The sequence below is a fragment of the Sus scrofa genome, chromosome 9 (genome assembly GCF_054392235.1).
Source record: "Sus scrofa isolate SSC_HxYL_T2T_F1_AM1 chromosome 9, Sscrofa_HxYL_maternal_Yorkshire_Landrace_v2.0, whole genome shotgun sequence".
Lineage (NCBI taxonomy): Eukaryota > Metazoa > Chordata > Mammalia > Artiodactyla > Suidae > Sus > Sus scrofa.
The window spans coordinates 81,249,837-81,264,182 of NC_139391.1; the positions used below are offsets into that span (position 1 = coordinate 81,249,837).

Below are 14,346 nucleotides of genomic sequence, written 5' to 3' on the forward strand. Positions count from 1 at the left end.
AATAGTCTGGAACCTAATTTCAAATTCTTTCAATCTTTTTGATTTTTTCTCACATACACTTCCCCCTGATCAGGTTTATTGAGGACTCTGTGAATGCAGCATCACTACAGCTTCATGCACCACTGTAAGAATCTCTTGATAGTGTTAATATTGTGGTTTTTAATGAAAGGAAACAGCAAGAATGGCATGGGCTCACACACAGAAATAGGCATTGCATTTGAAAAAACCGAAAACCTTCTGAATGGCATTTCTTTGTGTTTTAATCATCATTTAGATGAATAATAAAACACCTGTTTCTGCTGATAAAACAGATACTGTTTAACCTCATCACTTCCCCAGAAAAGTCCCTGTTTAGTTGTGTGTCTAGTTGCAATGCCATTCTTCCTTAAAAGTGACAAATTATGGCCTTAGCATCTTTCTGTTTTTGTTATTATTTAATAGCCATAGAAGCAGTGGAGAAGTTACCTCAAATAAGAGGACAATTAGTAAATGAAGACCAGAGATATGGGGGGGAGGGGTGGTGTATGTGTGTGTGTGTGTGTGTGTGAGAGAGAGAGAGAGAGAGAGAGCTGGAAATCCCATGCCCTTTTTGCATTTATACATGTGAAAGACATGCGTTTACATACAGAAACCACATAATTATTAGGAACCAACAACGGTGCTCTTGATTCTCACTGAAAAATTACTTTAAGTCACATGGGAAATTTTTCTAAGAGCTTAAAATCAGAGCCCTGCCCAGTCAACAACACTGTGAATGTGTCCTGGCTAGGCTACAAAGGTATTCAGAAAATCTTGAATTAGGACAGCAAAAATGAAACATAAGCAGTGTCAAATCAATACTGTGGAAGATGGTGTGAGAAAAAGAACACATGTATATGTATGTATGACTGGGTTACTATGCTGTACCACAGAAATTGACACAACACTATAAATCAACTATACTCTAATAAGGAATTTTTAATAAAAAAAATTAAAAGCACTGAGAGTACCAAAAAACCCTACTGTGGGCATTTTTAAAGTTATTTGGCTTAAGTCGTCATATAATCAGAAATAAAGTATCACTGCTGCTTTCAAAGGGACAGAGAGCAGAGTAAAGATTTGCTCAGAGACATATAAGAACTTAAAAGTCAACAGGCACGGATTGTGAGATTACATATTCTAAGTAGGAATCAGCTGCAGGCACTTCTGAATCATTTGTGTTTCTGATCTTTTAGGAATCAGCCTGTAGGCAAAGCATATGTTGAGGCTGCTGGTAGTGCCTAGATGAGGGTGCATGTACACGTGGGAGGGGTCTGAGCACCTCTCTGGATGCCAACAACACCCCCCTCCCCGCCCCCAAGAGAAAGGTATGTACAGTCCTTGGTCTACCTGTTGACAGAGCAGTTAGGTAGATGCTCCTGTTGTCTGGCTCTTTGCCAGCACATTCTCCCTCAACAGTGATGGGACCAGGCTATGCAAAATAGGAACTCTGCCTCTCCCAGGCTCAGGGCTGGGTCTTCCTTATTCACACTAGATATCTGTATTTGTGCATGATTTTAAGGTGTCAAAAAATGTGTCTATGTCCTCCAAATGTTATTCCCACCAATTTGCAGCATAGCTTCTGAAATTTCACCACTGAAAATTCATATCTTTGCGTTAATGCTGCTCATCCATAGTAAGAGGGGTAGTGAATTAAACTACTTTTACCCTTTCTACTCTCATTCTAGAGTACCAGGTAATGTTCTGTTCTCTTGGAAAGCTGCAATCAATACCCATGTAGAACATGATAGAAAAGTTGGTTAACATGAGAAGTGGAAAGGATCCAGAGTATATCAGCTCAGGTGAGGGCTATAGTGAGGGGCCCTTGGGTAACCAGATTACAGAATTACACCTCTAGGCAGGGGAAGTAGGAAAGAGGAAGGCCATTCCAAAATAAGTAACTGTTGCTAAAGAACCACTTGCCAGCATTTCCTAAGGCTAGTTTTACTGCTAGAGTGTTGACCTTCCAGCAAAATATATTGTGAAAAAATGTCACTTTGCTACCATAAACATATAACCCACCCCTACTCTGTCCCTCTGCCCCAGTTTCCCATTTGGAAAACATACAGTTACTATGGCAGCCTCCAAGTAGCTTTGGTGAACCACTTACTCATGGAACAAGAATGTTCAAGGAACCTAGTGCTCTTCAACCAAGTGATCGTGTCTCAGATTTCCCAGTTCTGACACCTAAGCCCTCATTTTGGAATATCAGTAAATCCTTGTCATAATGTTGACTGAAAAATAGCAAGTAAATCTTTTGAGAATTGCAGAGACGTTCACAGGCTACTTGGCATGACCTTGTCAAAAGAAGATAACAGTAATAATATTTCCTGGGTAATGTATCATTATTTTTAATCAGAAATATATATATTTAGTTTATAGATATGTTTATAGATATATTTATTTTATATGTATACATATATTTTTTGGTCATTATCCTTTAAGAGAACTGCAGATGTTTTTAGGATTTAATATATAATATGACCTGTTAAAATTATCCCAATGAAATTTCTTTCCTGGAAGACCAGAAGCCTGAATTATTACTGCACCTCCAACCATCTGATGCCACTACTTCCAAGTTATAGAAGTTCCTTATCCACTCAGGACTGTGGGACTCTTGGGGAAATTGCCCAGGCCATGTTTCACAAACAGGCCCTGGAACTCCTGGGAAAGGAGCTATCTTGACTCATAAGAAAGAGGGTGCTCCAGGTTTCATTATGCATTTTCTAGGGGTACAGATAAGGTAGGGTGAAGGAGGTAGAATTCATGCCTGAAGTAGGAAAATGAATAATTATCAGGAAAATTTTCCTTTAGCTGTTCAACCCAGTTGCCTGGATTAAGATTCAATTTAGGAGCCCAGTTTTCACGACATTTCAGAATCCATCAGTGTCTTATGATAAAGCTATGTCAGTAATAATTTTTTTTTTTTTTGGTCTTTTTTGGGCCACACCCATGGCATATGGAAGTTCCCAGGCTAGGGTTTAGATCGGAGCTGTAGCTGCTGGCCTACACCACAGCCACAGCAATGCCAGATCCCAGCCGTGTCTTTGACCTACACCACAGCTCATGTCAATGCCAGATCCCCAACCCACTGAGAAAGGCCAGGGTTCGAACCTACGTCCTCATGGATACCAATCAGATTTGTTTCCACTGAGCCATGGCAGGAACTCCAGTAATAATATTTTTTGAAGATACACTTTCTTTTTAAGTAGAGAAGGAAAAAAAGAAAAGTGAAAAACGGTCTTTAGACATTTTATCTCTTTCAACTTAATTTTTCAGGCAAACTACAAGCAAGAAAAAGTTATTCAGCCCCTGTTTCTCAAATAGGGTTTCATAATGTTTTACTAAGTATGTAATTTACTCTCATAACAACTGCATCAGGAAGACAAAAACCAGCAGAATTATCCACAATTTACAAATAGGTTAAGAAACAGGCAAACAATAAGGTGAAAACAATTTATTTCCCTCACTAGGTGTTCTATCCTCATGATCCTACATTTTTTATTTTATATTTTTTTTTCCTCAGCTTTTTAGGGCTGCGCCAGTGGCATACAAAAGTCCCCAGGCTAGGGGTCCAATCAAACCTCAGCTGCCAGCCTACACCATAGCCACAGTCACATGGGATCTGAGCTGGTCTGCGACCTACACCACAGCTCACAGCAATGCTGGATCCTTAACCCACCCGAGCAAGGCCAGAGATCTAAGCCGTATCCTCATGAATCCTAGTTGGGATCGTTACTGCTGAGTCACGATGGGAACTCCCAATCCCACATTTTTTAAAAGCGATTTTTTAAAACATTGAATTAATTGAGAGCTTTGGCAGTAGAAGGACACAACCTCAGATGAAAAAAAAAAGTGATCAATAAATAATCAGTGGTGGTACTGCTACTAAAATCAACCAGAAATATATAGTTGTAGAAACATTTAATCCCAGAAATGTCATTCCATTCATCAACTCAAGAAAAACCTTCCTCATGAAACAGAGATGAAGTAATTTTAACAGAGATTATAGCTAAGGAGTCCACCCAAATTCTCCTTTTAATTACTCATTCCCTAGTCCTACTCTAGAGGCATTAGGTATCTTGGTCCAGAAATACACATGTTCCATTGAAATTAAATATGTTGGGTTTTCCATTCTATGGGCTAAAATTAGTAGTCAATCAGACTCTTTCTACCAGATAATGTTACCAAGAAAAAAATCTCTCTTTAAGATTCTTGTGGATTAGATAGTCAGACAAAATTTTCCCTGTGCAAGGCTGTGCCTCTGAACAATTATGATGCTGACCCAGTAAAAGCAATGTCTATGTTTCGTCTTTGGAATCTGAGGAGGAAAACTAAAACAAGTGGTCATTACTGAAGGGGGTTTCAATAATTGCTTTAATGGGACAGAGTGATTTTGTGTGAAGGTCTTTGTGACAACTCAGGAAGGAACAATCAAAAGGAAAATTGTTTTTACAGCTTGTGACAAGGTAATACCAATAAATAGGAATGGCGCCTTGATCATTTATCCCAGAGACCCTAATACTAAGTTTGACTGTATAATTTATCGTCTAACCAAGATTCTTTAGAGAGTGAAAGAGGGTGCAGTTAACAATTATGGTGAAACAACAGGTGTGAACTAGAACATTTCAGGCAAACAGAGAAAATGATCACCCTAATAATACTCTAAAGGAGATTGATTACAGGAGAAGAACACTTACATGGGGGAGGTTTCTAATTAATGTTTAATATGAAGAAGGTTTTTTAAAGGAGTTTAATACATGCTCATTTTAACCATAAAAGTTAGTGACATCTAGTAATATTCTCTTTATACTGATGATTAAATCAGTGAGTCTTATCCTGTCACATGGTGGGTTATTTTATATATTTTAGACATATTGAAAGGGACATTGATTTTTTAAAATTTTTTTTAGTATGCTTTTTACTAAAATTGATTTTTTAAACCCTGAAAACTGGAGTTCCCGTCGTGGCACAGTGGTTAACGAATCCGACTAGGAACCATGAGGTTGCAGGTTCGATCCCTGTTCCTGCTCAGCGGGTTAACGATCCGGCATTGCCGTGAGCTGTGGTGTAGGTTGCAGATGCGACTCGGATCCTGCGTTGCTGTGGCTCTGGCGTAGGCCGGTGGCTACGGCTCCAATTAGACCCCTAGCCTGGGAATCTCCATATGACGAGGGAGCAGCCTAAGAAATAGCAAAAAGACAAAAAAAAATTAAAAATTAAAAAATAAACCCTGAAAACCAATTTTTAGAGCATAATAATGCCCTTGTCTTCTGAACATGAATGCCCATTCCATGGAGAGCAACCTACTTACCTGAAAAACAGGAGTTTTCAATCTATCTTTTAGGACATACAGTGTCTTAAAGGTAATGTTCGTTCCAGATCATCTTGAAGAATAAAAGACCATTATTGGTGTGGAGTCTTGGCACATAATAGGTATACCATAAACATTTGCTGAACAAATGAATGACGTGTCCTCAGAATAATAACTTTTTTAGGAGTTCCCATTGTGGCTCAGTAGGTTAAGGACATGACATAGTGTCCAAGAGGAATGCAGGTTCCATCCTTGGCCTCGATCATTAGGTTAAGGATCTGGCATTGTCCAAAACTGTGGCATGGGTAGCAGATGTGTCTTGGGTCCAAGGTTGCTGTGGCTGTGGTCCAAGGTTGCTGTGGCTGTGGCATAGGCTGGCAGCTTCAGCTCTGATTCAACCCCTAGCCCGTGAACTTCCATGAAGGAAGGAAGGCATATTTAAAGAAAATATTAATATATGTAGAAAATCATATATTTGTTTTTATTCGACTCTTTCTAAGCAGTTTCATAAAAGAGATGAGTATACACTAGAGTCAAAATTTATCATTTTATCTGTCCTTAGAAGTCACAACAAACAGGTTGCTATTTAGAACTTACAGGTAAGACAGTATCTCTCTATAGATCCTGCATGCTTAAGGGATGAAACAGTTTATCTCTTCTTTTGAATTATTTGTCAGTATTAAAAATGAAATAAAATCTATTTTTTTCCACTCGATTGAAGTATTCTATCCCTTCCATGATTAGGATGGTTATCTTGGAGAAGATATTTGATGTTGGTGTTGAAGAAAGTTCAGCAATGGCTTGGCTATGAAATGAGATGAAGAGTTCTGGAAGCCTGTGTAGAAAGGCTCATAGAAGAAAGCAGGTGAGACTTTACTAAAATACATAAGGAGTAATATTTTTTTTTTCAAAAAGGGTAGTTCTGTATAATGTAATTTTAGGGGGAGTCTGGGTGAAGGGTATGTGGAACCTCTCTGTACTATGTAGATACTTGTGAGTCAATAATTATTTCAAAATAAAAAGTTAAAGCAAATTTTAAAAGATAAAACAAAATGAGAAGGTTGAGATGGAGAAATAAACTGTCTTAAGACAAATTTCATTTGAATATGTGAAAGGAAACGAATGAATCTGTCAACATTCTTTTTGTTGTTGTTGTTGTTGTTGTTGTTGTTGTTATTGTTGTTGTGTTGTTGTTGTTGCTATTTCTTGGGCCGCTCCCGCGGCATATGGAGGTTCCCAGGCTAGGGGTTGAATCGGAGCTGTAGCCACCGGCCTACGCCAGAGCCACAGCAACGCAGGATCCGAGTCGCGTCTGCAACCTACACCACAGCTCACGGCAACGCCGGATCGTTAACCCACTGAGCAAGGGCAGGGACCGAACCCTCAACCTCATGGTTCCTAGTTGGATTCGTTAACCACTGCGCCACGACGGGAACTCCTGTCAACATTCTTTATTCAATATTCAGCAAATATTTTTTGTGCACTTTTCCCTGTAGCAAACATTTTTCTTAATGTTGAGGATACTGTGGTGAGTAAGGTAAAGTTCCTTTTCTCAGAGCTTACTTTCCATTACAGAAATATAGTAAGCAAATAATAGTCAAATATATAGATAATATTTCAGATAATAGTAATGCTCAGAAGAACAATAAAGCAGGGTAAAAAGACAGAGTGAGATTGGCAAGTGCTATGCTAAAAGCATTCACGGAAGGCTGATAAGGTGATATTTGGGCAGAATAAGGGGAGGGAACTGAGCCATGTAGATATCTGAGAAAACATTGCAGATAGATGCTATGGCAAGTGCATAGGCTTTAAAATGGGAGCATCCCTGGCATGTACAAAAAGCAGCATGGAAACAGAGAAAAGGGTGTTGGAGGATGAGCTCAGGGATGTAGGGTGAGTACAGGAAGCATACTAGGCCTTGAAGGCCATGGTTAGGACTTTTGATTTATTCTAAGTGAGGTGGGAAGGTTTTGATCAGAGCAGTGACATAATCTGATTTATATATATTTTAGGGTTTTTTTAATTGAAATTTTATTTTTTAGAACAGTTTTAAGTTCACAGAAAAATTGAGGGGAGGGTGCAGAGATTTCCCATATGCCTCCAGCCCCCATTCATGCATAGCCTCAACCATTATCAACATCCCTCATCAGAGTGGTCCATTTTTTACAACTGATGAACCTATATTGACACATTGTAATTACCCAAATCACTATTGAACTAATCCAGGTGAGCGATATTGAGGCTTGGAATGGGACTTTAGTGGGAGAAGGAATAAAATAATCAGATTCAGGATATATTTTGAAAGGAGAGCTTCAGTTGAGCTGCCATTTACTGACATGGAGAGGATAGTGGGGGAAGGTAGGTCTGTTGGCTTTGGACATGTAGGTAAGTTTGAGTTGCCTCATAAAAAGTGAAATAGTGGTGTCAGAAAGAAAAGAAGTCTGCAGTTTAGGGCTAGGTTGAGGTTTGGGCATAAAACTTGTAAGCCATCGGCATGGAAATGGTATTCAAAGTCAAGAGGCTGGATGAGATCACCAAGAAAATTAATTTAAATGAAGAAGGCAGGTTGACTCAAGAACTGAGCCTTGAGTAGTCCTGACGTTTTAAGATGAGGATAAAAAAGAAACTAAGAAGAAGCAGACTATGAGGTAGATCTGAGAAAGGTGTCCAGAAGTCCAAGGGAAAAAAAAAATGTTTTAAGAAGGAGAACGTTGGGAGTTCCCATCGTGGCGCAGTGGTTAACAAATCCAACTAGGAACCATGATGTTGCGAGTTCGATCCTTGCCCTTGCTTGGTGGGTTAACAATCCGGCTTTGCCGTGAGCTGTGGTGTAGGTCGCAGACACGGCTCGGATCCCGCGTTGCTGTGGCTCTGGCCTAGGTTGGCAGCTGCAGCTCCAATTGGACCCCTGGCCTGGGAACCTCCATGTGCCATGGGAGCAGCCCAAGAAATAGCAAAAAGACAAAGTAAATAAATTAATTAAAAATAATAAAAAAAAAAAAGAAGAAGGAGAACGTGATCAACTGTAACCAAGTTAAAAGTTAAAGAACATGAGAACTGAGGGAGTTCCCATTGTGGCACAGAGGAAAAGAATCTGACTAGGAACCATGAAGTTCGATCCCTGGCCTTGCCCTGTGGGTTAAGGATCCAGTGCTGCCGTGGGCTGTGCTGTAGGTCAGGTTGCAGACACGGCTCAGATCCTGAGTTGCTGTGGCGTAGGCCAGCAGCTGTAGCTCCAATTCAACCCCTGGGCTGGGAACCCCCATGTGTCAAGAATTCAGCCGTAAAAAGCAAAAAAAAAAAAGAACATGAAGACTGAAACTTGATCATTGGATTTGGCAAGTAAATACCCTAAGTGACCTAGGCAAGACAGTTGGGGAGAGTGGTAGGGCTGAAAACCTGAGAGAAGTAGCTTTTCAGAATGAATGGGAGGGGAGGAAGTGTCTTTACAAAAATAAAGGCAACTTTTCCAATGAAAATTGCTGTAAAGGAGTACAGAGAAATGGGGGCAGTATTTGGAACAGGTGTAAGATTGAGAAAGGTTGAGTGGAAGTTTCATCGGTAAAACCAAACAAAAATAAAACAAAACCAAGAGTTTTGTTTTTGTTTGAGATTGGAGCTTTAGCATATTTGTGTGCTAATAAGAATGATCTAGAAAGCAGAGAAATTTTCTTGAAACAGGTAGTTAGATTTAACTCAAGGTTGATGTCTCTAAAGTAGGAATAAGGAAGATTTTAGCTGCATCATTCTGGATCAATTTAAAGGGAAAGTTGAGAGAGGAACTATGAGTAGTAGTAATATGATTTCTTGGTCATGACCTTAGCTGGGCCGTACTGATAAAGAAGAATGTAGGAGAGCAAAAATGAAGGAAAAGATAGTTCAGGAAACTTTTGGGAAGAGGTCAAGGAAGAGATCTGAAGTAAATCTGTGGGATATAATAAAACAAGACGTAGCTGACTGGAAAAGCTGTTCTGGGAAGTTCTGATTATAGGTGTGTAGAAGTCAAGTGCAAGCCTTTGGCTGTGTTTGAGTTTGTAAGTTATTTATTGTGAATTAGTATGTGCTTTGAGTAAAAAAAAGAAGACAGTATAGAAGTACATTCGATAAAAAATGAAAACACACACATATCCTTACAGATGTGTATGGATGTATTTCTACACATACATATATGTATGTATCATTAATTTTCCAGAATAGAATCATATAATATTCATACTGTTCTGCAACTTACTTTTTATACATAACAATATGTGTGAAGTTGCATTATTCAGTTCTCTTTGCTTCAATTTCCCATTTGGAAGACAAGAGAAATAACAGTGTCTGGTGCCTCTGCCTAACCCCAATCCGTGCTGAGAGAAGTAGAAATGAGAACGTGCACTCGGTGGAAAGTTTCCCAGTGAGGTCCTGTTTCTGTAAGCATGTTAGTATGACTCCGACCTGGTGATATCTCAAGGTGGGTTTAGAGGCAGAGAGATGTGTGTATCAGAATCAACTGGGGAGGAGTTCCCGTCATGGTGCAGTGGTTAATGAATCTGACTAGGAACCATGAGGTTGTGGTTTGATCCCTGGCCTTGCTCAGTGGGTTAAGGATCCGGCATTGCTGTGAGCTGTGGTGTAGGTCAAAGACGCGTCTCAGATCCTGCATTGCTGTGGCTCTGGCGTAGGCCAGTGGCTACAGCTCTGATTAGACCCCTAGCCTGGGAACTTCCATGTGCAGATGGAGCGGCCCTAGGAAAGACAAAAAAAAAAAAAAAAAAAATCACCTGGGGAGATTTTTCAAGCCACTCCCTGCCTTGCTCCATCCTTCTATCCACAGTTGAGAACCACTATAACTGAAGAAAACTTCAGTAACCAGCAGGTATGGGACATAAGTTTTGGGTTCTAAAAAGTGGGGGATGCACACGTGGTGATTAAGGTCAAGGTCTTCTGTTTCAGGGAGAGCTGGGTTTGGATGTTGGCCCCACCCCCTCATTAACTATAAGATCTTGATTGATCTAGTTCATCTTTTTTGGGGGAGGGGGGTGGTTCACCTTTTGAAGCATTCATTTTCTCACCTGTAAAATGCCAGCCTTAAAGGATGGTGTGCGGCTTCCACGTAGTTGGTTAATGCCCAATAAATAGTTCTACAATTGGTTCATTGGTAACTCCAACCTTAATTGTACTCTCTGACCCATGGATTTAAGGCAGCATTTGTCATTCTTTCATAAAGGGTCAATAGAGGTAGGATCCTTACAAACACATGTGCTTAAATATAGAATTCTAAGGCTAGAAATAACTTTTTTTTTTTTTTTTGTCTTTTGTCTTTTTTGTTGTTGTTTTGTTGTTGTTGTTGTTGCTATTTCTTGGGCCGCTCCCACGGCATATGGAGGTTCCCAGGCTAGGGGTTGAATCAGAGCTGTAGCCACCGGCCTACGCCAGAGCCACAGCAAAGCGGGATCCGAGCCGCGTCTGCAACCTACACCACAGCTCACGGCAATGCCGGATCGTTAACCCACTGAGCAAGGGCAGGGACCGAACCCTCAACCTCATGGTTCCTAGTCGGATTCGTTAACCACTGCGCCACGACGGGAACTCCAGAAATAACTTTAAAACCATAAAATTAGGAGTTCCTGTCATGGCTCAGTAGTTAATGAATCCATCTAGGAACCATGAGGTTGCGGGTTCGATCCCTGGCCTCGCTCAGTGGGTTAAGGATCCGGTGTTGCCGTGAGCTGTGGTGTAGGTCGCAGATGTGGCTCAGATCTGGTGTTGCTGTGGCTCTGGTGTAGGCCAGCAGCAACAGCTCCGATTAGACCCCTAGCCTGGGAATCTCCATATGCCTCGGGTGCAGCCCTAAAAGAAGACAAAAAGACAAAAAAACTATAAGGATTACCCTAACCAAATCCTCACTTTATGGATGGGGAAACTGAAGTTCAGAAAAGCAAAAATTTATCCAATGTTGCAGGGATATGTAGAAAGGTCAGGACTAGAACTGTATCTTCTCTCTTCCATTCCGGTACTTTTCACTTCCTGCCTCTCGAACCACACACTTTAAAAAAAATAAAATAAAATATACTTGCTTTAAAATTTTAATGATGAGAATGTTATGTTCTTTCTATGACAAAGTCAGTGATGTCATCACATAGAACAAGAAAAATCCTGTGAGATGGCCCTCAACCAACTAATAAAATGAAAGGAAGGTGTAGAAATCACCTCCTATTATTACAGAGATGGCCTCCAAAGATCCAGAGGGGAGTGAGTGACAGCCTGGCTCTAGGACCCTGATAGAGACCCACATTATGAGGAGAAAGAGTGAATAAGGAGGAGAGTTTCCAGTATTCCTGACTGGGCCCCAAATCTGCTTCCCCAGATTGATCCTGGACCTTAAGCTTTTATGCCTCCCTTGAGGACTCACAATATTTCTCAAAGCTTCATGTTTTTTCACATGGCTGCTTCTTCCTCACATCCTGAAATTGTGACTAATACAGGCATTAAGGTATCTGCAGTGAACTGATACTGCAATTGCCCCGCCCTGAATGAACCTGGAGGTGCCTACACCCACAGGGAATTCAGGAAGCAGAGCAGGGGCAGTGACTAATCCAAGAAACCTTACATTCAAGTCAGCAGATGATGGCTATATCTGTGCCTCTAAAAACAGGCCCGAAGGATCTTCCAGGCTCCTTCAACAGGGTGGGGTGCCAGCACCAACTGAACAAGGTCTGATTCCCAGGACCAAGTGGAATGGAAGGGAAGGTCACAGAACTGGAAGCACACCCAGTCCAGTTCTGGACACCAGCCCGTCTGCCCACCAGTGACCACTGTGGAATCTAAAGCAAGCAGACAGCCCCCAAAATTCTGACTCCGAGCATGGCCCGGCACTGCGACCACAGCCGTCTCCATTCCAGCCCTGCACCATCAGGAAGGCATCTGTTACCTCCTGTTTGGCCTCTAGTTCTGTGGTCACCAGTGTAACCCAACAGCCATAAATTTCAAACTCGTCTACATGTTGCCCTACTTCTAACTCTGACTGCCTGCAACTTGCCCTTTGAGAAAACAGCTTTACTCCTGAGTGCTCTCTGCTAAATGAGTGCCACCTTGTCTCTTTCCTCTACATCATCATTATAATTAATAAGCAACAATATCATCCCTGGTGGTTATGTTCTTATTAGGTGTTAACTGGCCTTAGCATCATTATCTCATTAAGCCTTTCCACCTAAATTACTTTATCAGCTTCCCTCCGAAGGGGGCCTGGTACTGTCTGACTGAAAGGAATCCCCTCCACAAACATGAGAAAGCAAAAGGATAATCACAGGCATTTAGACCTGCTTCAGATATTAATCTTCTTGAAAAATTAATGTTATTTCGACTACTGGGAATTCTTTACATTGCTGTAAATTCTCTAATCCGAAGTGTTTAAAGCAATACCCAGAAGCTTTTTAATTTAATCTCATTCATTTAATGAGGAAAAAATGTGGTAGATGAATATATTCTAAAATACTTACAATAGTTAACTGCCCACATTTTCTATTTGGATAAAATATCTCCATTTTTTTTTTCATTAAGAAGCTGAACTTCAAAATTTTATATGAAAGACTGAACAGGTTTGCTCACTTAGTCCCTTCAGTTGTTCTAGATGGCAATCTTTTCTTCAGATCCCCCTAATAATGCTTAGCTTTTCTTTCCTTGAATGCATTCATTTTGTAATTCAACATTTGTAAAAGGTAGATAAAGACAATTCTACTGATAAATGAATAGAGAACCCAGACTGGAAATGCTTTCATACCTGAGGTCTCATGACACTTACTGCTTCCTCTGTTGTCCTCATGATTTCACGTTAACCATGAACTCTTTTCCTCCTTTATTTTTAGGTTGTGTATGTTTCCCAAAGGCTGAGGAATGTACCACCAAGAGTTCAAGCCTGTCTGTTCTGGCTATTAGTCATGTTTTGTTTCCCATCCCAGTTACCTCCTCCATTCCTTGCCTTCCCTCCCTCGTCCCTTAATCATCTTGCATGTAATTCCTCATTCTTCCTCACTTTCCCTAGTAATTTCCTGTCTTTAAATATCTTATTATCTCATATTCCTCATTGCCCACTTATCCTTCAAACTCTATTGTTCATTTAATTTTCTCACAATTTGTGTAGTTATTTGGTTTGCAGCATTCATTTCCCCCTTTTTGCTCACCCATCCATCACTCATCTCTTCCTCTTCTCCTTCCTGCTTCCCAAGTTCTTTTTTCCTTGAAGGTGAGGATCATGATTTGAAATGGTGGAGACAAATCTTAATGTCCCCAGATTCTCTTTCTATTTATTTACTTAATTTTTAACATCAAATTATCATTCCATGGGGGAAATCTAGGTTTATAAGTCTCAAGTCTTCCCACAGAGGCAATCAAATTCACAAGGTCTCTTTTCTCTCTCTTTTTTTAAATTTAATTGGGAATAATACAAATATCAAATGAAATATTGCACAGTTGGTTGATGTTTATCTGAATGTGGTGATTGATCTTTTTCCCTTTTGTAATCGAAGCCCATTATTAATGTCTTTTCAATCTATATCATATAAAACTTTTCTCTTAGAGACTGAAAGTAAACCCCAAGTACAAATCCTGCTGTCATCAAACTTTCTGCTAGTGCCCAGCCTCTTTTCCAAGAAAAGAATGATTTTACTTTTTAAAATTTGTTTGTTTTTAAAACTTCACAGACTTCAGCCTTCTTCCCTTTCTCTTGATCTTCCTTTCCTCCTCTTGAATCTCAGGATAATTAATTTCAGCAAACTCTGGAAGCATTCATTCTTCCCTTTATTTTCTCTATTAGATGCTTAGGATGCTTCCTCGCTTCACCCTTTCCCAATAGACACTTTCCTATTTCGAGAGTATGACAGGGACCAATTCCTGTCCTTGCACAGTTTCACCTTTATGTACTTCCTCACTTCCCCTCTATAGCTTTATTTTACTCCATACGTGCACTCTATTTCCATCCTTGAGTATGGTCCACAGTTTGTGCGGCTGAAGTTCTTCCAGCCAGTCTCCCTGGT

At 40.3% G+C, this 14,346-nt stretch overlaps 1 long non-coding RNA gene across 5 annotated transcripts in view; it reads left to right on the forward strand.

Annotated features, from left to right (window-relative positions):
* The window catches only part of LOC102167654 (uncharacterized), a 238,403-nt gene that overhangs the window by 222,157 nt on the left and 1,900 nt on the right, over positions 1-14,346 (forward strand). For all 5 annotated transcript variants that reach the window (XR_014815857.1, XR_001298958.3, XR_014815858.1 and 2 more), the window contains one exon: positions 6,077-6,197. This is a non-coding gene — a long non-coding RNA (uncharacterized LOC102167654). Of the gene's footprint in view, positions 1-6,076; positions 6,198-14,346 lie in introns of those variants that run through there.